At 35.2% G+C, this 25,265-nt stretch overlaps 1 long non-coding RNA gene and 1 other non-coding gene across 3 annotated transcripts in view; both read right to left on the minus strand.

Annotated features, from left to right (window-relative positions):
• Positions 1 to 25,265, minus strand: part of LOC123618181 (uncharacterized) — a 538,073-nt gene that overhangs the window by 329,745 nt on the left and 183,063 nt on the right. The gene's annotated exons all lie outside the window — the stretch shown is intronic.
• On the minus strand, positions 3,153 to 3,224 carry TRNAA-AGC (transfer RNA alanine (anticodon AGC)). The gene has a single exon. It is a non-coding gene; the product is annotated as a tRNA-Ala (tRNA).

A 25,265-nucleotide genomic window follows, 5' to 3' on the forward strand; every position in this document is an offset into this window, starting at 1 on the left:
AGGACCTGCTGTAAAGCACAGGGAACTATATTCAATTTCTTGTAATAAACTATAATGAAAAAGAATTTGAAAAGAAAATATATAGACGTATGTATATGCATAACTGAATCACTTTGCTGTATACCAGAAACTAAACCTGTAAATCAACTACACTTCAATTAAAAATTAAAAAAAAAAAAAACAACTCATCTGTACCACATTTTCCCCTTTAGTGTCACAAATTTGTCCTTCCTTTTTAGGAAATAAAATGTTCTAATAGATTTTTGTGCCTAGGAAGTAGGAAAACACATCTATATCTCTTTGATACTCAATATGATATACAATGAATGCAGAATTTTCAGTTAGTGTAGCCACCCATTCACTGTCACATATTTTCTGTGTGGCCTGGTAACGTTTTCTGTTAAGTGGACTGTTGCCATCCTCTACTTCAAAAGGCATCCTCAAACTTGACAGTGAGAGATCATTTGGGCTCAAGAATTCCTTTTCCACAGTAGAGAATTTAACTCTTAAATAATTTTGACTAGTGACATATCTTACTTCTCTTTGACCAGACAAGATGCAGTCTACGTGGGAAATGGAGGACTGCGTGATATCAGGATAACTGACGACAGTGTTCAGGATTAGATTCACCTTAGGTGCCACCTCAGTCTCTCGATACCCGTCATCTCTACAGCCCTTGTCTATGGCTTTCCACATCCCTTCCACTACACACACCAGCCACTGCTGAAGTTGCAAATTTTGTGTGACTATCTGTCTGCAAGATCTCACTTCATTTATTCATTTTTTTAGGGTTTTTTTGTTTTGTTTTGTTTTTTATGGTATGCCTCTAGCCTCCCATCTGGAACTTCCGTGTTCACCGACGTGGGAGACCAAAGTGCAACCCCAAAGTGTCGGGGAGGTGAAACCCGTGGAGAAGTTTTAACTAATGGGATCAGAAGCCAGTGAATACAACTCTTACTGCTCTTCCCTCCAGTCAACTTTCCCGAGATTCATTCGTTCATAAAACTTCTCATAAAAAAGTCCACAGAGGTTGAATAATAACTTATATCTGATGCCAAGTGGAGGCCAGTTTGGTAATCCATCCTCATACTGTCTCCTTCCCCTGACTCAGTCTTCACTTTCTTCACTCTTGCTTCCCTGGAATTTCACTACCTAATAAGCTACCAGAGTATAAGATTTCCCTCAGGGTTTGCTTTTTAGAGAACCCAGCCTGCTGGTTTGTATCAGGAGCGGCCCTGAAAACAGACATATCCCATCACTTTTGGATGGATTTTTGGACTTGGCTTACTCCCCAGATCAATGCCAAGAGGGACGGCATTTCTGGTGATAGGTGAAGTGGTCCTAACCCATGCCGTGCAATGGCATTACAATTAAAAAGGCTTTTATCAAACCTCTGGTTAATTGGGATGAAATGTAGGTTGACGTGAGATTTTGGAATATGTGGTTGCTATGGCAATTTAACTGTATGAGGCCAAAGCTAATTTAGAATGATTGTAGAGTAGGCTGGCTTCTGTTAATAGCACTGAAATCTTAGCAAAAATGAAATGAAAGTTTCAGAGAAGCCAACTGACAATGGATGGTGTGCTGTAAAAGCCAGAGGGCCTCTCATTCCCAACAGCTGCAAGGCAGACAGACCCAGATCTTGTTATAAACAAACTATTTCACACACACCCAGACACAGACACACACTTATAAGATGTCATGGAAAATATGGTAAAAAATGATTGGATATTTGATTGTTTTAAGGAATTATTATTGCCTTTTGGTGTTACAAAAGTACTTTTTTAATAATAAAAAGTGTCTCATCTTTTTGAAATCTATATATTGAAATATTTACAAATAAAATCTGATGTCAGAAATGTGCTCCAAAATGATCAGGTGGTAGGAATAAGTGGAGGTATACTTACAACACGATTTGCGATGCATTGATAATTGCTGAAGCTAGGTGATGGGTGCATGTGTCTTCATTTTACCATTATATCTATGTCTATAAATATTTGAAAATGTCAAGAGCATATATTAATATTTTAAAACATCAGGCCTAGGATTTGATTGTAAATGTAGCAGAAGTCTAAAAGAGTTGGGATATGTGGTGTCAATAGCGCCCTATGACAAAGTTAAGACTCTGATGGGAAAAGAAAGGAGCCCTGAAATTTGGAAAGGGAACATATGGGAGGATAATCCTGAGAATACCATACTCACCAATCCCCCTACATCCTCCAGGCCAACAGAAATAATCTCCTCCACTTCTAGGTTTATTCCCCACATAATCAAAAGTAGGGACTCAAGCAGATATTTATGCACTGACAGAGCAGCATTATTCACCAACAGTCAAAGGTGGAAACAACCCAAATCTCCATTGACAATGAATTGAGAACTAAATGTGGTATATACATACAATGGAATATTCAGCTTTCAAAAGGAATGAAATTCTGATTAATACTACAACATGGATAGTGAGAACATTATGCTAAGTGAAATAAGCCAGACACAAAAGGATCAACATTGTATGTTTCAAATTATATGAGGTACCTAGGATAGTTAAATTTATAGAAACAGAGAGAAGAAGAGTGGTTATCAGAGGCGAGGGGGCAAAGGGAAAGAAGAGTTATTGTTTAATCGGTACAAAGTTGGTTTGAGATAATGAAAAATTTCTAGAGATGTTTGATGGTGAATGTTCTTAATGCCACTGAACTATACATTAAAATGATATGAATTCTAAATTGTATATTATGTGCATTTTATCACAAGAAAAATGATTTTTTATGACGAATTTTTGTGTGTTCTATTTTAAGAAATTTCTGCCTAGCTCAACGCTGCAAAGATGTTCTCCTATGATTCCTTCCAGAAGTTTTATAGTTTTCTGTCCAGATGTTTTATGGTTTGTGTGTGATCCATTTCAAGTTATTTCTGTACAATATAAGGTAAGGGTCAAAGTTTATTTATTTCTATATGGTTATTCAGTTGTTCCAGCATCATTTATTGAAAAGTGTGTCCTCTTTACATTAAAACACCATGGCACATTAGATGAAAATCAATTGACTATACTGTATTCCATTGACTTATATGTCAATTCTTATGACAATATCATGCTGTTTTGATTACTGGGGGGAGGGGGGAAGGTTGAATTTCTTTCTTTCATTCTTTTTTAGTGAAGGTACTGGGGATTGAACCCAGGACCTTGTGCATGCTAAGCACATGCTCTACCACTGAGCTATACCCTCACCTCCCAATTTTTTTTTTTTGGGGGGGGGAGGTAACTAGGTTTGTTTGTTTGTTTTAATGGAGGTACTGGGGATTGACCCCAGGATCTCATGCATGCTAAGCACAGGCTCTACCACTGAGCCATACTCTCCCTGACTGATTACTATTTATTAACAATTAGTTTTCACATCATAGTTGATTCACAGTTAGTATATGTCTTCTAGCTTTACTGTTTTTCAAATGATTTTGGCTATGTGAGTTTCTTTGCATTTCTATATAAATTCTGCAATTAGCTTGTCAATTTCTACAAAAAGCTTGCCTGCTGTGGCTTTTACTGGAATTGCATTGACTCTATATATGAATTTGCATAGAATCAACATGTTAATAAGATCTAATCTTCAAATGTATGAACACGGTACACTCTCCAATTATTTAGTTTTTTAAAATATTTTTTCTCTAAGCAATGCTTTGTAGTTTTTAATGTAGAAATTGTACACCTACATTTTTATACTTTACCTAAGCATGTCATGCTTTGGGATGTGATTTTCAATTTTTAATTGTTGGTTTATAAAAATGCAACTGAATTTTTCATGTGATCTTGTATCCTGCAACCTTGCTTAACCTACTTAACAGTTAGAAAATCCTAAGCAATCTCCAAAAAGATTTTACAAGTGCACAATTGTATTCTTTACATTTAAAAGTTTTATGTCTTCATTTCTAAATCTCTATGACTTTTGTTGCTTTTCTTTGCCTTCTCAGTGGCGAGGTTCCCCCACTAAATTATTGAAGTGGCAGGAGTGAACATTTTTGTTTTGTTCCTGATTTTAGGGGTAAAATTTAGTATTTCACTAATAATATGACTTTAGCTATAGAATTTTTCATAGATGCCCTTTATCAGGTTCAGGAAGCTCCCTAAAAGAACTTTCTAGTTTGCTGAATATTTTTATCATAACTAGGTACTAGAATTTATCAAAGGATTTTTCAGCACATATTAAGATGACACTATGGTTTACAGCTAAGGAGCCAGTAGGATTGTAGTTACATATCTCAGCTACTGCAACTTAGATTGGTAGAAGGAGAAATAAGGAATGAAAAATAGTGGGCAAAATAGCAACTAGGAAGGAAGATGCTAGTAGAGGGTACTGTGAAGTCAATCAAGAGGGTGGCAGAGTTTGAAGGATAGGAGAATGACTCCAGAGGTAAATTTTAAGTTAGGAAACTTGGAGGCAGAACTCCAATTGGTGTACAGATGTACTGATTTCCATAAAAGAAGATTTAGAAATATGAAAAGAAGAAGAAAGTAGGTCTGCAGGTACATTAGACTCCTAGAATACTAGATTTTAAAAGCACTTTGTAGTTTATCTACCTTTTTGACCCATTCTATGTTTGAAAGTTTTCCATAACATGAGTCCAGAGAACATTTATTAAATATAGACACATTAGTGGTAGAATATCTTCTATATGTTTTTTAACATATTAAATATCTATATTTCTTGCATTTATTAGGCATTGTTCTACTCTTTGACAACAAATAGAACTCATTTGACATCCTGAAATAGAGCTGCTTTGAGAATACTGAAGAATAATTAAAGAAAGAAACTTAGTAGAACTTTGGTGTGTTGAGAAGTGGATAGGAAAGAGTAAAAAGGACAATTACCTAACCTCAATGGTGTTGATACATTATCCATAATAAAGAAAATAAAAAAAACTTGGTTAAAGGCAGTAGGTGTCTTATTACTACTTTCGATGTTGTTGTTGTTGTTTTAGAATGTGTTAATCTCTGTAGAACAATCAGATGAGCTATCCAGAAAGTGACTAGAAATGTGAGTCTTGCCCATTTTTACCTATTACCAAGTGATGAGTGCACTTCTTGGACATGATTATTTAATACTAATGTTTTCACATCTCTGAAATAGGAATAAAACACCTACCTCACAGGGTGACTGTAAGAATAAAATGAACTAATGTGTATGAAGTGCCAAGACTACTTTACATAACCACTATTTTTATTACTGTAAATAACAAAACTATCTAGGAAAATACATGTAATACACATGTATATATGATAGACTATATATGGTAGGAAATATATATTAAATTATTTTGGAGCATTATTAAAATTACAGATTCACGTCAAATTTCTTTCCACTATTTTTGACAGCCAACACTGACTCATTTATTTTTTGGAAGGACATTCACTGGTGCAATTTACAAAGTATTTTTTTGTTTCTCATTCCCGGCACGTGGGGAGTTTGTCTCTCCCCAGTACTGAGTTTGTACCTGAATGTGTGAGTTGCTTTAGCTGAACAAGTATGAGTAGAATATGATGTGTCTTTTTCAGGATGAGTCACCATCCTCTCTCCGTCCCTGTACAATTGCCTCAGCCCAAGAATGAGGACAGCCTCTACTATCCCATGTAGCAGGAGCAAGAACTATATCTTGATGATGTAAGTCATTAATAATTTTTAACTGTAGTATAATCTGCATACTATCATCTGTCTTTATTACTACAGCACTGTGTGACCTAGAAATGTGGCACTGCCATAACAAAACCTTAAAGACTGGGAAGTGGATGGTAAGAAAATGGTGACCAGAGGCTGTAAGAATTATAGTTATATGGCATCTAACCATTTGATAAGATTGTTGACAGAGATAATCTGGAAAACAAATCATATAACTTGTGAGTTTGTAAATCAAGAAATAAAGATCAAAGAAGAATGCAAGTGTGTGTTGGTTGGTTGTCACTACTTTTGATAAAGTACTACAACAAAGAGACTGGCTCTGAAGAGGACTGGCTAGTTTGCAAGCAGAAATGAAAGACTGAGAATCCAGAAAGTTGGGGACTTGTAGGATTAGAAAAGGCAACTGTTTTTTAACACTAATTGGTGAAATATACATCTGAGACGGGCTTTGAAAGACAAAGGCCAATTAAAACCAAGCCTTGTGACAGAAATCAAATAAGGGTCTTCCATCCATATACACTATTGAAATCTCTGAACAAATTAAGATCTTTCAGAGAGAAGCCCCAGTTAAGGTTTTGACACCCAGTAAATCCATTCAGTTGGACAAAATGGCTCAAAAAAAAAAAAAAAAAAAAAGAGAAAAAAGTTATAGCTCACTTGCTAGAAGTTGATAAGCTCAAGAAATAAGCAATTAAGTTGAAAGAGGGAGACATGGGCATGAGAAAGTCAAGAAATACAGCAAATCGAATACACAAGTACAGAAACAGACTGTGTATATGGCTTTTAGAGCATGGAACTGACTAGAATTAGATACATGATAAGCCTACTGAGTTTCTTAACAGAATGTTGCTGTCAAAGAGACAGAAAACTTTATGACTGTTTAAGATTCAAAGTGATCCTTGGAGTCTCAACCTTTCCAGGGGCAGCAAATTGAGAAAACCGCCAAGACCCTCAAAAAGAGATTCTCCAATGCTTATTTCAAATGTGTCCAAGGAGGATAACAGAAAAGGAAAGATCTTCAAAGTTTATAGCTAGAGACCATGGAAAGCAATGAATTGGACATACCTTCCCTGAAGCACAATCAGGGTCTAGTCAAAGAACAGGGTACCTATTTACATTCCCTATAGCTTTCATCCTTATATTGTTTCCGTGTGTGTGTGTGTCTGTGTGTGTAATAGTGCTGAGTGACATATCATTTATTCACTTGTTTTATTAGTTCATAGGTCATAAGTGTCTGGATCAAGACTGACCATGTATAGATTTTTCTGTAAACTTTTTTTACTGAGTTATAGTCATTTTACAATGTTGTGTCAAATTCCAGCGTAGAGCACAATTTTTCAGTTATACATGAGCATACATATATTCATTGTCACATTTTTTTCCTCTGTGAGCTGCCATAAGATCTTGTGTATATTTTCCTGTGCTATACAGTATAATCTTGTTTATCTATTCTACATTTTGAAATCCCAGTCTATCCCTTCCCACCCTCTGCCCCCTTGACAACCACAAGTTTGTATTCTACGTCTATGAGTCTGTTTCTGTTTTGTATTTATGGTTTTTTTTTTTTTTTTAGATTCCACATATGAGCGATCTCATATGGTATTTTTCTTTCTCTTTCTGGCTTACTTCACTTAGAATGACATTCTCCAGGAGCATCCATGCTGCTGCAAATGGTGTTATGTTGTCAGCTTTTATGGCTGAATAGTATTCCATTGTATGAATATACCACATCATCTTTATTCAGTCATCTGTTGATGGACATTTAGGCTGTTTTCATGTCTCGGCTATTGTAAATAGTGCTGCTATGAACATTGGGGTGCAGGTGTCATCCTGAAGTAGGGTTCCTTCTGGATATAAGCCCAGGAATGGGATTACTGGGTCATACTGTAAGTCTATTCCTAGTCTTTTGAGGAATCTCCATACTGTTTTCCACAGTGGCTGCACCGAACTGCATTCCCACTAGCAGTGAAGGAGGGTTCCCTTTTCTCCACAGCCTCTCCAGCATTTGTCATTTGTGGACTTTTGAATGATAAGATTGGCCATGTATAGATCTGATGTAAAGATTCTCACACATTGCTCAGAAATTCTGAAATTTCCACCAAATATATAAGATGTGATTTTTAGACTTTATATACCTTGAAAAAATGTCAGAGAGATGTGTGTATTTTTTATGCAAAAAGAATAATAAATCAAGTCTTTGATGACCATAAGGACAGACTGATGGTCATTAATGCTTTTCACTAATATTTCTTGTTCTCTCTCCAGATATTTGTCAAGATTGCATTTATCTGCCCCCTTGAAGGTGAAACCATGTGAATTGTTTTAGCTAATAAAACGGGAGTGGAAATGATGTGTACCACTCTCAAGCAGATATTTTAGAAACTTTAAAAGGAGTAGGAAATATTGGTCAAAAGGTACAACCTTCCAGTTAGAAGATGAATAAATTCTGGGACACTAATGCATAGAATTGTCATTATAGTTAACAATAATGTATTATATACTTGAAAGTTATTAACAAAGTAAATTTTAAATGTTCTCACCACAAAAAAGAAATTGTAATTATGTGACATCATGGATGTATTAGCTAAGGCTATGGTGGTAGTCATTTTGCAATACATATATACATGTGTATCAAATGAACACATTGTACATTTTAAACTTATACAATGGTATATGTCAATTATAAATTACTAAAGATAAAGCTGGAAATTTTTTTAAATATTAAAAATGTTTTTAAAGTAGGAGATTCACCTTTAACTTTGCCAAAGCAATCCTAATGTTTGAGATAATGCCTGTAGCATCAGAACTGGTCCTGAGTTAACACTGTGTGGTGCAGAGTTCCCCGCCAATCCACCAAGCACATGGTACATGAGTGAGAAATAAATTTTTGTTTTCCAAGTTGTCAAATTTTGGAGCTTGTTTTTACTACAGAATAGCCTAGACTAATTAATTAATTAGTTTAAAAGTACTAATTGATATTCTTTAACCTCCTTTAGAAATAATGGTGACTTATTCGTAAAACAGTATCAGATAATTTAAAAACAGAAAAGTTATATTATATACACACATTAATCAGAATTATCTTCAAATGATGTTTGTATTTCTCCCTCTAGAAATTACTAAAATATTTTATTTACAATATTTTCTTGAATTAAAATAATTTATTTCCCAGATTAAGGCTAACTAAAAAAAAATTTATATTTCTAGTATAATAAAATTGCATGTATAGAATTAGATGTTCCTTATACTCATGATAGAAATTATCTGAAAACCACGAAGAGTACATACTTTAAAAAAATTATTTTGTATATTATTACATATATAAGTAACAAAAAGATATCAAACTGACTGCTGATAGAAAACATTAATCAGAGAATGCTTAGGATGATGTTGAAAATAATGGTAAATTCTGATAGCAGTAGTTAAGATGAGTTTACTCGTTTCTAAAAAGAGAACATATATGACTTGTCTGTCTGTGCATGACCTGTGACCCAAATGGGCCAGTTAAAAGAAATATATATTTATATGAAGAAAGGGGAGAATGACATAACGTAAGTCCAGAGGGCACAGGATTTATCCTAGGCAAATGCTATGTTTCACTATGTCCCTGTCCATTACATCAGAAGGTAGGTTGTCAAACGATAAAGAAGCAGAATTGGTAAAAAAAAAAAAAACAAAAACAAAAACAAAAACAAAAAACAAACCTGGGTCTGGGAGTTAGGCAATGAGTATATGTAGAATATAAAGAGTAAATATATTGTCTTTGCAACATTTTAACAATATTGTGAATAAATATTGATTTTATACTATTTAAGTATATTATTCTAGTTGATGGAATGTGGTAGGGTAGGGAGGCCTGGTATGGACCAGTATGGAGCATGGTGGAGTAGAAAGAGCATAGGCTTTGGTTAAAAATCAGAATCTGAGGGAAAGATAAATTGGGATTTGTAGATACTAACCATATATATAAAATAGAATAAACAACAAGATCCTACTATACAACACAGGGAACTATATTTAATACCTTGTAGTGACCTATAATGAAAAAGAATACATATTTATATATATATAAATGAATCACTATGCTGTACACCAGATATTAACACAACACTGTAAATCAACTATACTTCAACAAAAAAGAAAGAAAAAAGAAAAATCAGAATCTGATTTAAGTCCAATTCTGCTACAAACTGACCATAAATCCTCAGACAAGTTACTTACTTTCTTTTAACCTTAGTTTTTCATTTGTCAAAGAGAGATAGTGCTACTTACTTCACAGTGTTAAGGTCAATTATATGAGATAGACTAAACGAATAAGTAAATACCTAATAAATGTTAATTGCTTGCCTTTTAACCAAATCTTTATCCCCTTGGTGGAGTTAGAGTCATACTGAATCGAACAGTGCCTCCTGCCCCAAGTTCATGTCCACCCAGAATCTCAGAATGTGACCTTCCTTATTTGGAAATACTGTCTTTGTGTGTGTGCGTGTGTGCGTATGTGTATGTGTATGTATGTATGTGTGTGTGTGTGTGTGTATATATAAAATCAAGAGAAGATGAGATTATACTGGATTAGGGTGGATCCTTATCAAATGACTAGTGTCCTGGTGTCCTTATAAAAAGAGAATTTGGACACACACATAGGGAAGATGGCCATGTGAAGATGGAGACAGAGATTGGAAGTTACGCTGTCATAAGCTAAGGAATGCCAAGAACAGCCAGCAAGCACCTGAAGCGATGAGAGATACAGAACAGATTCTTCCTCAGAGCCTCCAAAAAGCAACCAAGCCTGCCCACACCCTCATTTCAAATTTCAGGAGTCCAGAACAATGAGAAAATACATTTCTGTTGTTCTAAGCCACCAAGTTTGTGATAATTTGTTAGAGCAGTCCTGGGAAGCTAACATTGAGGGAGTAAATATATGGGGAAAAAAAAACACATTAACTTAAATTCTTACTGATCTACTAAAAGGCTGGGACAGGCAGTAAATTAGTTATAAATCTATCTGCTTTGGAAAAAATAAAAATCTGGAAAAATCTAAAAATTAACTTTAAAAGATACCAAAGAAAATAATTCCAATAGGACTATGGTCTCTCTTTTGGAAAATTATGGGTCAGGAGTTTCTAATTTATATAAAGAAAATATATTAGGTGAACTCTGAGTATTCCTAGCTGAATATTTCTTGGTAAAGTTCAGTAATTCAATTGTCTAATTTGTAACATGGGTGCAGATGGAGCACAATGGAGCAAAAAAAGATGAGACACTACAGTTGAAAGATCACTCCAATATGAATGAATTACTTTATTCATTCAACAAATACACAGTACAACTGGAGGAATAATTCATATCTCAACTCTGACTTTTAGAAAATTACAATATGGAATTAGAGATAGACTTTAAACAAGCAAGTAAATGGATACATCCTAATATGTATGAATTAAAGGAAAATACAAAGAGTTATAAGAAAATATGAGAGTTGGACTTCACTTATTCAGATGAGAATTCCCTTCAAAGGGATACGGGGCATGTTATCCAAAGGGTGAGAATAAATTAACTAGGTAATGGGGCAGATATGCAAAGAACAATCTCCTTAGGAAGAACACATGCAAAGGTCCTGAGGTGGGAAGTTTTATGTTTCAAAGACCAAAGTGATGGAAGGCGAGAATAAGTGTATTATAAAGAGCTGCATGGTGGATGGGGGATTCTCAGAATGGTGACAGTGGACAGTGGTATAGGATGTGACCAGATCCTACAGATCAATAGGAGTTTTAGGTTCATCCTTACAGAAATGGTAAGGCATTAAAGGAAATAAAATGACCATATTTGCATTTTAAAAGATCATCCTGGAAGATTCTAAAAATTCTGTATGTTATGTACTGTATTCATAAATAACCATTCAACCATTTATTCAACAAATATTAATTGAGCATCTATGCAAGAGTACTGTTCCTTGGGATACATGGTCCCTTCTTACATGATACACCATACCGTATGTATAAAGTAGTGGATGGGTGTCTTGTCAACATTATAAGAACTATACAAAAATATTAGTAAGGCTTATTTCTTCAGAATTCTGAACCCAACAAAAGTCAGAGCAGTATTTCTCAAAACTGAGCATGAGCTTCACCCAAAGGGTTCAGTAAGACACAGACTGCTGGGCCCTATCCGCAGATAAGTTGCCAGTGATGCAGATGCTGCTGGACCTGGGATCATACTTTGACCTTGAATTCTAAACTGAAGAATTACCCCCAATACATTTCAAATTCAATATTAAGAAAAATGGATAAGGATTTCAGGATATTGCCCCTTAAACTATAATGTACGTGCAAATTGCCTGTGAATGCTATTCAAAAACAGATCCTGATTCGCCAATTCTAGGGCAGAGCCCAAGATTCTGCATTTCTAAAATGCTCCCAGGTAATGCTAATTATCCTGGTCCGTGACAAATCGAACAGCAATGTCTAGAGCAGACCAGAAACCTTAGAAGTGTCTGGAAGCTTACTAGAAATGTAAAAATTTCAGTCTCCACCCTGACTCAGAATCTGTATTTAAACAAGATCTCTAGGTGATTCCAGTGCACTTTTAAGTATAGTAAGTACTGTTACAAAGCACTTGTTCTCAAACTTCGCCAGACAGTAGAACCACCTAGAGAGATTGAAAAGCAAATACCGATGCCTGTGTCTCACCAAGAGAATTCCTTATTTGTTTGGTATTGCAATCAGCCTGGGTGAAGGGGCTTTTCATGATCCCCAGGCTATTATTTAAAATGCATCAAAGTTCGAGAATTGTTCTTCTCAAGCCTTGCTACTGGAAGTGGGGCTGCGGAGAAGCAGCATCAGCATCACCCTGGAGTTTGCTAGAAATGCTGACTCTCAGGTCTCATCTCAGACATACTGCATCTGAATTTTCCTTTGGCCAAGATCGCCTTGTGCAGGGTAAAGCTGGAAAGAGCCGTTCTAAGGCTGTGCTGCCCAGCTGCAGTAGGGGAGCTACTAGCCACACATGGCTATTTCAATTCAAGTTAATTACCATCTCAAAATTAAACATTCAGTTCCTCGGTCTCACCAGCCACATTTCAAGGGCTCAATAGTCAAATGTGGCCAGAGGCTACCATACTGGACAATGCAGACAGACAACATTTTCATCACAGCTCCAAGTACTATTTGAAAGAGCTGCTGAGGGTACTGAAAGCTTGTATTTAAAGTCACTGAGCAAAGGCATATTTAAAACAGATACAGAAAGCTGAAGATACACTGTAGTAGTATCTGAAATAGATGTCCATGGAAACAAAGATTCATGTATCTTTATAAAAAAAAACATTGTAAGTGAAGGAAATTATTTCTTAAAATTCTGACCTTGCTTAGAGATCACTAGTAAAACGCCTACACATCGATCCTACAGAATAATTATTTTTTATAAAAGGATTACATATAGGTTTATGGAAAGAGAAAATTTTTCCTGCCTTATATTCTGAAAAGGCTATTTCTTTCCAGCCCCCATTCATGCTAAAGGCGTTTCTGAACGGAGCTCAGGCAGCTCTGCTTTTACAAGGCGCTTCAGGGAATAGGAATTTACTCCTTCTACTTAAGTCAGGAGGATAACTAGGAAGCTTGCTGATTTAATTTTTGAGAAAGGTCTTGACGTTTTGCATCTATTTGCAAAAATGTCCTCGAGGGTTGAGTGACTCACCATGCCAGCCATGCTCACCATCCCAGGTATGCAACTGGGGGCGTACTTTGTTAACATGCAGCAACCTATCTCTGCCAGGGTTGCAACTCCAGACACACTCCTGTTACCGGAATGAAGGATGTTTGGAAGTCCTCCTTCCCTTTTAATTGTGAACTCCGAAATGGGGACAATTTGTTTTAAGATACCCTTAGACGCATTCTTAATGTAGTATTATTTAGAGTTTGACAGTAAATGATCTGCTGCTTGAAAATTCCTTTACCAGGAAGGCTTTCGTTCCTTCCTAACACTTTGGCTCCCAGTTTAGGAGTGAATCTCTTGTTTGCTTTGTGGTGAAGCACACTGCTACTAAGGAGCAAAATTAAGTAATGAAATATGTTAAGAAATTATAATTTAAACAATTTATAAAAAGTGAGTTTTTTCGTGGGTTTCACAGTAAAAGGATTGTTAAGTTCTGACATTAGAATGTAAGTGAGAGAGGAAACTGAGAGAAGATACTTTTCTAACACAATTATCACTTGACATCCTTGTAATTTAAAATATTTAATAAACCCAAGTAGGTAAGAGAGATGATCTGCGCTTATCAAGTGTGACTTAAGTTATTTCTCCAAATTAGATAAATATATTAAACATTTATAGACCAAGCCTTAATGGAAATTTTTACATTTTAGATAAATTCTACAAAAGAATGCACAAAGACATAAAAATATTTACTGAAAGATAATATATGCACATTCATTTTCAAAGGGTTTGCTTTGTCCTCTTAGGCATGCAGAGAGACTGGGAATGAGTTCTATGTTTATGCAACAACTGTAGAGTCTTATTACACCATTTTGTAAATGTCCCCTACATTACGGTATATGTGTAATGTGTAATAATTACCTAATTTATGAAAATTAAAACAATGCAAATTGACATAAGAAGTAGAGATCTTGCTGGATTATCCTTTTTTTCTATACCTAGAATGATGCTGATTTTCATCAGGCAGGAAATTGGGAATAATGAACGTTTCAAATCTGGAATGTAATTTTCCAGATGAACTGACGCCTTACTGATACCCAATATTTTGTGATACTCAGCTGACTCAAACATCACTCACTACTCAATAATGTTTCCAACATATGGAAGAAGGATTTCATGGAAATTATCAGGTTGCTCAACTATTGTTTCCAAATAATAATATGCCAATCTGATTGTGGGCTGAAGCCAAAATCTGCGCTAAGCTTCTAAATAGTGTTGCCTATGTTTCTAAAACTTAACCATTTCCTCTCTGGCTGAAGTAAACAGAAGATCTGTTGGGGTTTTTTTTTTTGGGGGGGGGGGGACATTATTCTGAGTTTGCGATGGGAATTTGTTGCACACACCTCTAAAGTAGGTGAAGGCAAATTCTAAGCTTATCTGAAGAATAAAAAAGCTGAAAGTTGTCTTGTCCATAATCCCTTGGTTCTAGCAATTTTTTTTATAGGGAAGTGGAGTAGAACGGCACAGAGCCAGGTTCCTGGATCTCATCTCATAGTCATTGACGGAAGTTCATGAGCAATAAAGGTGAACCCCAAAGAGGAAGTCATTAAAAAGAGAGGTTACCAATAGAAGTATTTTGTGGAAAAGCAGTAAGTGTAGGGAAAGGGAGTTGTAAAAAACTACAAAATGAAGAGAAGCTAGAAATTTGAGGCTTTTAAACCATCATTACTAAAAATTGCCACAGAAAAAAAGATAGGTTGCATAGTTACATAGTCAAATACGTATTAGCAATGCTCTATAATAAGGTATGTCACAAATTTCAGCCATTTGTTTGCTATTTAGATGAATGTCTTGTGTCTTACAGAGGGTCAAAGCCTGGTCAGGTCAGTAAAGAGACACAAAATTTGCTACCCCAAATGCATCTCTAGCATGAGGATTATTTTAGGCTGATTATTTTTAAGAAACAGAAGACTCAGGAAGTTTTTCTTGTTACCTCCTCTTTAATTGCCTAAAAGAATTTAGATAAAGGCCCTATTCCTGAAATAGAGCTATCATCAGAGATAGCTACAAGATTATGGGCTAAGTGTGGTGGGGGAAACTTGGCAAGGCCTAGAGATCACAGCCCACTCTGTGTCCCATTGTCTCTGTGTGACGCCCCTCCCCCAACTTTGTTTACCAAACATCTGCTTCTTCATCTCCATGTGAATTGTTTTCCTCCTCTTTGAAGTCCCAAATCACTACCCTCAACATCCTCTTTGGTCTTTAGCTGAAGTTGGTATTTAAGGTAAGGGTTTTGGCCATTTTGGTGAGTTACTAGTCTTCTTGGGTCTCTCCCATGTCTACATGTTATTAACCTTTGGTTTTATCCTATTAAATATGTCTTGTGTCAATTAAATTCTTAGACCAGCCAGAAGAACCTAGAGGACAGAGGAAAATTTCTCCTGCCCTGATACCAGTAATATAAAAAAGTGAAATGATAAGAACTGTGTTGATCTAGGGAATGTGGATAAAAATAGTGAAATCAGAAATCATGACATAAACACAGACCTGTAGGTAGTTTATCATGAATGGAGCACAGAGGTGTCAGAAATGCCACAACATAACTTAGGTCATAAGATCAGAGATAAGCAAAGACTAGGAATTTTAAGGAATGTTGACTACCATGCTACGGATTTTGCATTTTATTCTTAAAGGTATAAGGAGGAAATGATTATGGGATATATTTTAGAAAGGTCATGACAGTAGTAGCATATAGAATTCTTCGGTCTTCAGGAGACTGAGGTCTACAGAGATCATATGTCCACAATAGGAATCTAGATAATATCAGAACTGGAATTCAAACTCATCAGACTCACTTCTGGTTCACTTTAGGATGCAGTTAGGATGTTGTGTGATATGATGTGATTGTCTATTTGCATTGCAAATGCAACGTCAAGCCAATTTATGTGCAAAGGACCTATCTGCATTTGAAGATTTTCAGGACTTGGATTGTATATGTATAAATATGTTTAAAAAATAAATCTCTAATTGGGTATTGTATATATTTATATACTTAATACATGAATATTGATGATGAAGATATTGAGCATGTAAAATTGCTCAATTTCCCTCTGCACAAAGAGAAGTTGACCTTCAGAATTCATTAGCATCATTACTAATTGACTCAAGTATTGACTTTTGTGACCTTTAGTATGAGCCTTAATTCAAATACTAAATCTAGCAGAAGCAGAACACTCTCTAAGGTAGTTTATTCTGTGTTGTTCAGCTTTGCTATGGAAATATTAAAAGTATACCAAAGTAGAGAGAAAAGTGTAACAAACCACCGTGTGCCCATCTTTCAGCTCTAACAATTATTAACTAGAAGTAGATCTTATTTCACCTAAACTGGTCATCTTCAAAAATGGTCAATTTTGCCCCCAAGTGGACATTTGTCTATGTTTAGAGACATTTTTGGTTGTCACAACTGGTGGAAGGAGGTGCTACTGTTATCTAGTGGGTAGAGGCCAGAGATGCTGGTAAGTATTCTACAACGCACATCCCCTCTCACCCACCCCATCACCCCCAGCTTCCCATGACAAAGAATTACCCAGTCCAAAACGTCTGTGTTGCTACTATTGAAATTTCTTGCTCTAGATCTTAACTCACCCTGTCCCTTTTCTGTATTATTGTTAAGTGAACCCCAAACATCATATAACTTCATCCATAATTTGTTTTAGTGTAGATCTAAAAGATTAGGAAGTGCTGAGGAATTTTAACAAAGAGTAGGTTGTTTTCCGTTTGTTTGCTTGCTTGTTTCTCAGACCTATACCTAGCCAGCCCCTGATTTCCTTCATGTTTCAAAGACATGGCCTCTGCAAACCACATTTCTGTCTCCATTGCCAGTTGGCTTCTTGTTAGGTTTAGCAAATGGAAGGCACTGGATGGAGAATGCTTTAGGTGGTGTCTCCAACAATCTCCTGAGCAGACCCACCTTTCACCTCTACTGAGTTGAACAGTGTCCCCACCCACTCCAATTCATGCCCACCTGGAACCTGGGAATGTAACCTTATCTGGATACAGGGTCTTTTCAGATGTAATTGATTTAAGATGAGGTTATACTAGATTAGGGTTGACCCTAAATCCAATAACTGGTGTCTTCATAAGAAGAAAGAAATTTGAACACAAAGACACAGAGGAGCTAGACACACGGAGAGAAGACGGCAGTGTGAAAATGGAAGCAGAAATTGTCGTGATGTGGAAACAAGACAAAGAATGCCAAGGACTGCCAGCAACCACCAGAAGCTAGGGAGAGGCAAGGAGAATCCTTCCCTTGAGGCTTCAAAAGAGCATGGCCCTGCTCACACCTTGATTTTGGACTTCAGGGCCCCTGAACTATAATAGAATGAATTTCTGTTGCTTAAGCCACACAGTTTATAGTAAGTTGTTATGACAGCCCAAGGAAACTAGTCCACTACCCGCCATGGTCCTAGTTCCCAGTGGGTGACACCTGCTGTGATTCCAGCTTCTACTTGGAAACTCTAGCTCCTCACCACCGATGTCCACTGGTACCTTTTACTCTTTCAGCCTTACAGATGGTAGTGGCCTCATACAGTTGGTAATCTGATTTGGCTCACCATCCTTAGTTTTAGTTCTTCTAAGGTCTTACAACTAGTTCCCTATATTAAATACCTGGTAATAAACTACTTAGCCTGATTTCTGCTTTCCTCACTGCATCCTTATCCACATGGGAAACAGAGTGTCAAATTTAGTAATTTTTGTAGAAAATATTATTGGGCAGTCCTTGTGTTTCTTTTAACTTCTCTGTTAAATAGATTATATAGGCTGGCTTCCATACAAAAGGATTATTTTGATTCTATTTAATATTTTGCATTTTTGTGTGAAATGTGATATAAATTAACCTGCCTAAGCATTATTATCTAGCACTTTCTATTTGGGCAATACTTTGCAAACAAGGGTTGAGTTTTGAAGGAAACAGTCATTTCTACAGGAATATAATGCAAAACTATAAGCCAGTCATCTGTAAACTTTTTCTGTAAATGTCCAGATAGTAAATATTTTAGGCTTTGCAGGCCATATGGCTGTGTTCCAAAAAAAAACAAAACAAAAACAAAAAAAAACTTTACTTACAAAGAAAGGTAGTGGGCCTGATTTGTCCCATAGGCCAAGATTTGCTGACCTTGCTATCAACTGTTTAGAGCGTTGAATGTGTATTTTCGCATTGAATCACACATAAAGACTACATGCATCTATATCGTTCTACACACGGAGAAAAAAATAGTTTCTTTCTCTAAAGAAAGTCAATTTTTCAAAGATCTGCTAGCCTTTACTCTCTCAGTATTTCATTCTTTCAAAAGATTGATATCTTGGAAAAAAGAGTCATTAGTCCAAAACATTAGACCTCAGGGATAAACCTGCAGAAAACTGATTGAGTGAACAAACCAACTTACTCTTTTGTAAAAGTCTCCTTACACGCTTATTTTGAAGGATAAATAATATCTCAACAACTGGCCAGGATTTTTTTTTTTCGGTATCAAGTTTTTGTTCCACTCTCAAACACTACCAAAACACAAAATGAATATTTTAAGAAGTAAAGAATTTTGGCCACACACAGCAAAGAATGTATGACTTATTTATATTTCCACTAGACTTAGAGTTAATGCATACTCTAACTTGTTTTATTGTTATTAATATCTAACTTTGTTCCTGCCTCCTGGTAAGTCATCAAATAATATTTGTTGAATAAAAGAATATATTCTAAGATGGTGAAATATCTAGAATCAAATGTCATGTAGAATATAAGGTTGGTTATTTCATACATACAGGGGTATTTATGGAGACAGAAAATAATTTGTTTCAAAGGAGAAATCTATAAATCTCAATGTGGAAAGAGGTGTTAACAGGTGCTAATTTACACTGAGGTCAATTCTTTTCTTTGAATTGAACAGTTTCTTTCTGTCATGATCAGGTAGATCCAAGAGCCAGAGGCACATAAAAATACTGAGTTAGGTCCTAGGGTTAACTGAGTCTGACATCACGGGAGATGTTGACAGAATTTAAGGTTGAGATCGCCTTCCAGGTGCCAGAATGTCATACAATAGTCCACCGTAACCACGCATGTAGGCAGCCCTACACAGGCTGCTAGTTCTTGAGGGTCTAAATTTGTAACAATTTGTGAATGAATCACTATGCCCTCCATAGAACTTGGCAACTGGATCAGCGCTTCTGCATCTGGCATTGTACACAATTTGCATATTGTGGAAGTGAAGCACTTTCCAATCTCTGAAACCCATCTCATTATGGTGCGATGAGCTCATAGCCATGTGCTTTCCATCTTTAGTTCTAATTTCAGGGCAGCCGTAGCTAAAACCTAAGACACACATACACAGCTTACGGATAATGACTGGTGAAACTGTTTTTACTTTAGTAAACTGAGGATGTTAAATTAAGAACAACTGGACTAACTAGAGTGGAAGAGAGGACAGGCAAAAGTTTGTCCTCCTTAATACCAATTTCTACCAAATAAAAAAGTTTTGAAATATTTGAGTAACTTTCAATGAGAAGAGTGCTGGAAATGGTTATTAAAATTTCAACTACCTCCAAAATTTACATTTAGTTTCCATACAACACTTTCAACAATCATAAATTCATGGGAATTAGGTGCTAAATGTGTATTTCTAAAACAGGACAAGCATTACATTTCTTCTATTCTTTATGTAGTTTGATTTTATTACTTACAAAATAATAAATGAGCATATGGGAGTAGATTTTTCTTTGCAAATTTGTTTAACACATATATTTAAAATTAGAATTAAGAGAAAGTTTTATATATATGCCAGGGTGCCAGTATCCATTACACTGATTACAAGCCATACAAGGAGAAGAGCACATCACCGCAAGCTGTCCATCACTACTAGAATTCTAAGTGTACTGACAATTAATGTTTTAGAAATGCATCCTGGAACCAAAGACTTTGGTTTCAATATTCTGCTCCCCTACAGACTTACTAGTTCTTTAATCTTTCTCTTATGAATGGTAACTTCTAGAGTTAGAATTTGGGACTTAATAGATTGATTATGAATACACTTTGGTGATAGGCTATTTCAGACCTGTTTTGAGGAAAGACTACTAATTAAGGACGTTCAGTATATTTTCACAGTATGGGGAAAGGAAATAAGATAAATATAAACAAAAATATATCTTCTGCAGGCTTATAAAATATTCGTGGCCAATTTATTTTGAGTCTTCACATATCCACAAATGTAGTTCAGTGTTTTATAAAGTTAATAAAAGCTTTGTTGATAGATCAATACATAGTTAAATTACCAAGTGTTATCTATTCATGGAATTAGTTTGGTGTTGCAGAAAATAAGAAAAAATACACATACTCATCCATATACACATATACATACAAAAGGAACACATTCTTTTTACAAACTGTCTTGGAAATGAAAAGTAGAATTCAGTCAATGAACTAATGTTTTTTAGCTAAATCAATTTGATTGTTTAGACTTCCAGGCAATTATTCATTTTCTCACATTGATTTTTGTGCTGATAGATGTAGCATAACTGCCTTGACCTTGATAAGGTTACTTTTGTAACTTTTGGTTAACTGCGTTGGGCCTCTGTTTCTCCATCTGTAAAATCAGGAGTTTGGACATGTTACTTAAATGCTTTTATCTTTAATTATAAGGTTATTTATAACCTTGGAGGAATCAATTATAGGATGTCTGTCATAGAGTTACTATGTTTATTTGTCTATTTATTTTTTAAATGGAGGTACTGGGGATTGAACCCAGGACCTCATGCATGCTAAGCATGGGTTATACCACTGAGCTATACCCTCCCTCCTAGATCATATATTTAAAGCATTTAACAGTTTCTAGCACAAAGCACGTGTTCAAAAAACATCAGTGTACTGTGTAGGATTTTCAGTTTAAGTTCATAAAAACATAAACTAAATTATAAGTGGAATGAATTGGCCTACATAATTGAAAGCCCACTGATAGCGCTTCATTGGGCCTGGCTAGATATAAATGTTCAAAAATGTCATTGGTACTTTCTTCCATCCCTTAGATCTGTTTTCGTATTGCTTTATTCTCATATCGGGTCTTGACGTGATAAGAAAATACTGATATTTACAATGTGTAGTTGCAGAGGAAAAAGAAAGATCATTCCCTGTAGTTATGTCAACAGTCTCAGAAGGACTGTCATTTGGCAAATCCTTGAGGCCAGGGAGAAGGACCACTTTGGGGAACATTAAGGGATTCCTTTTGGTGATGGTGGTGGAGGATGAGCCCTGCTTTGAAACCCCTGGGCTAAGCAAGATTACTATGGCATAACTATGGGGTCATTTAAGAAAGGCAGACATGCTTAAAGACAAAAAGACAAGTCCACTACAGTTATAACTTATTACTATAGAGATTATTTTAGCAGTAAATAGACTAAAGTCTCTAGCTGAACCTTTCTTTCCACATTTTATTTTCTATTATTCTCTTCTGGGTTACCACAATCTTCTCAAAGATTCTCTTCTACTTTGTAGCTTACATTGGCTAGTTATCAACATTAAGATGACTTTTACCTACCTAGGTAAATGATATTATAACTTAAACCCATAAAAGTTGATGTTTGACAAATTTACTTAAGGTGACCTAAAAAAATACAATGAAGATCTAAATCTTTGGAATAACTTTTAAGGAGTAATACTCATGGAGAGACTACATTTATTCAAATATGCACTGGAAATAAATATTTATTTTAATGTTTAAACCTGGGATAAAAATCATCATTGATGCTTCAAAAATAATATGGTACAGAGGATAAAAGCCTGGGTAAAAGCACTTTTTTTCTTATTGGTGGCCTAACTCCTAGGTACCTTTGCCAAAAAGGAATTTTTTTTTTTTTCAGTTTAGAAGTAGAGCGGGCAGTTTAAATGTTAAAGATTCCACAGCACTTTTCATGTGAAAGAAAGTATTTTTTTAATCTCCTTCCTTAGTCAACAGAATCTCACTTAAGAATTAAAAGCAGAGCCTACTCTTTGGGCTTATTTATGAGTATTTTCAGCTAAGGCAGTATTCACTGTTTACACATGAAAATGAAGGAGAGAAGACTGAAATTTTATAATCATGGTATACTGATGACATTTTGATGGAAGACACAAATGTAACATTTGATGCTGTAATTTAAAACAAAAACAGATCTCTGCTTTAACTTTACTTATGTGATCATGATTTTTTTAAAATAACCTTTTAATTTTAAAATAATTTTAAACTTATAGGAAACTGCTAAGGTAATAGAGTTCTGGTATATCCTACATCCAGTACTCCCTATTATTAACATCTTATATTAATTATGGTACATTTGTCACAAATTAATAAACCAATATTGACACATTATCATTCACTAAATTTCTACTTTATTCAGAATTCCTTTTTTTTTTTTTTTTCCCCACTACTGTCCTTTTTCCTAGTCTAGGCTCTCATCAGGGATCCTACATTCCATTCCATCTTCTCTCCTTAGGTTCCTCCTGGCTGTGACCACCATTTCTCAGACTTTCCTTGTTTCTGATGACCTTAAGATTTTCAAGGAGCACTGGTTAAGTATTTTGTAGAGTGACCCTCGACTGAGATTTATCTGATGTTTTTCTCATGATTAGACAGCATTACAGGAAGACGAGCACAGAGGTAAAGTGCCTAGTTTTTTTCCTGTAATTAGGGTAAGAGTGACAACTTACAAGCATTTTAAATGTCAGAGATGGAACAGAACTCATGACTTTTTAAGTGAATTCTAAGGCACTGATATGATTTATATTAGACTGTCTTAAGTGGACAGCAGAGATGTGTATACTGAACAGAATTACAGCTCTTCTCAGAAATCTAGCTCACAACTTTTGTTCTCAGAATGGACACTTAGCTCTGGCTGAACACTGGTCCACTGAGTTTTCTTGAGAACATGTCTTACTTTGATTAGTAATGGTAGAAAAATGTTTTATTCTTGTAAGGGAATTACTTGATTCCATATTAGGTAAAAGCTCCTGAAAGCAATATCACACAGAAAAAAGCAAAATTATTACCAATTACCCTCTACAAGCATTTATAACATTGTTGGATAATTTAGAGTAATGCCTTATATAAGAACAATTATCTTTTTTTCTACCTTTGTCATATCCACTTTTATGCAGGAGATTGTTCAGACATCTGAAGCCTAATTATAAATAATTAATCTATTTTTGAAGTCAAGAATATCTTACTGATTGTCTTTTTCCAAGCAATGCCATACTATTTTGTCAAAAATTCAGTATAGATCCAATTCAAGATATAGAAAGTTAAAAATTTAATAAAATAAGGGAGATTTTGTTTCCCTAAAGCTAAATGGAACAGAAACTCTTCACTATATACCTTTATAAAAATTGTGATTAGGCTCATATTATTTTATTTTTTAAAAACTTTCCTAGAATTAAAATACTTAATGGGTTGTTTTTAGAGGTAGGGGAATAAAAACTGCTCCAAACTACAAACAAATTGAGTCCTACGATTTTGAAAGAACTCAAATTTCCAAATCCTAACTTGAAAACCACATACTAAAATTACAGATCATCAAAATAGACCCTTTATAGACAAAACCATGGGCCATTTGATATCAAAATGAAATATTCTTTGGAAAAAAAAACTTTAGGTCAGTATCATAAAAGTAAAATGATATACTATATTTCTAGATAAAGATGGTGGAATAAAGCCATTTCCCCCCATCTTCCATGAAATCATCCCAAATGAAGAAATGAAACAGAAATAGAAATAAATATTTCCAAAGAAGCAATGAAGCAACTACAACCTTCAACCAATCACAAGTTTTGAAGTACAGTCAATTCTCATCATTTGTGGTAGTTAAGTTCTATAAAGTCACCACAAACCACAAAATTTCAGAATTAGTAAATACTAAACCACTGTTACTAGGAAAAATACAGGGTTAGATTCCTGTGAGCTTCTGGTCATATTTTCATCATCTGACCTTGTTTTATGTATCTTTCCATTTAAAGACATCTTATTTTATTTATTTACATATATATATATATATGATACAGATATATAGATATATATATGATATAGATATATAGATATTTATATTTGATTTCATTAACATTGAACTAACAGCCAACAGCACTGTAACTTATGCCTGATGAAACTTACTTAACATGTGTACTTTCTCCATAAGGCATATCATAGCCTTTTTGTACTTAGGAGCACTACATAGCACATAAACACTATGGTTTGGGCCATTTTAAAAAGTGAAATCACCAAGAAAAAGCACAAAAATGTGGCATTAAATAGACTGCAGAAAGGACACTTGTTTATAGTGTGAGAGCTGAGACAGGAATGCTGAGTGTTGCCTTGTTTGAACTCAGCTGGGAACATGCACATTGGGCAAAACTCAAAATTTCCATCACTCTGCACATATCTATGAATGACTGTGAAAGCACTATGCATATTTATTTTGAGGTTACAAATGAATATTATCAGCATGCAATTTATCCAATATGAAATCTGCAAATAATGTATATCACATAAAGGCAGTAAAATCTGGTCCCAAATGTAGGGGCTGTGGAGGGTGGCCAAGAGGCTAAATACTTCTTCTGGCAGGATACTGATTTATCTGAAAGTGCATGGTCAAGTTTCCAAGATCTTGCTAATACTCCTGTAATGATGGTAAGAGATCACGAAAGGTAAACAGCCATGGGAGAGGGAAATGCTTCTTTAAAGAAATGCTTCTTTTCCCATGGTTAATGGTAAATGGAACTGGAACTGAAGAAATGACCATGCACATGCACACCCTGTCTTTTTTTACTATTCCCTCAATCATTAATGTAAATGGGCACCTATAGACCACCAGACTGCTGAAGAAATCTTGGAATGTGAAAAAAAAAGAGACTAAATATATGTTAAAATATATTAGATCAAT

Source organism: Camelus bactrianus, chromosome X (assembly GCF_048773025.1).
Source record: "Camelus bactrianus isolate YW-2024 breed Bactrian camel chromosome X, ASM4877302v1, whole genome shotgun sequence".
Taxonomy (NCBI): Eukaryota; Metazoa; Chordata; class Mammalia; order Artiodactyla; family Camelidae; genus Camelus; species Camelus bactrianus.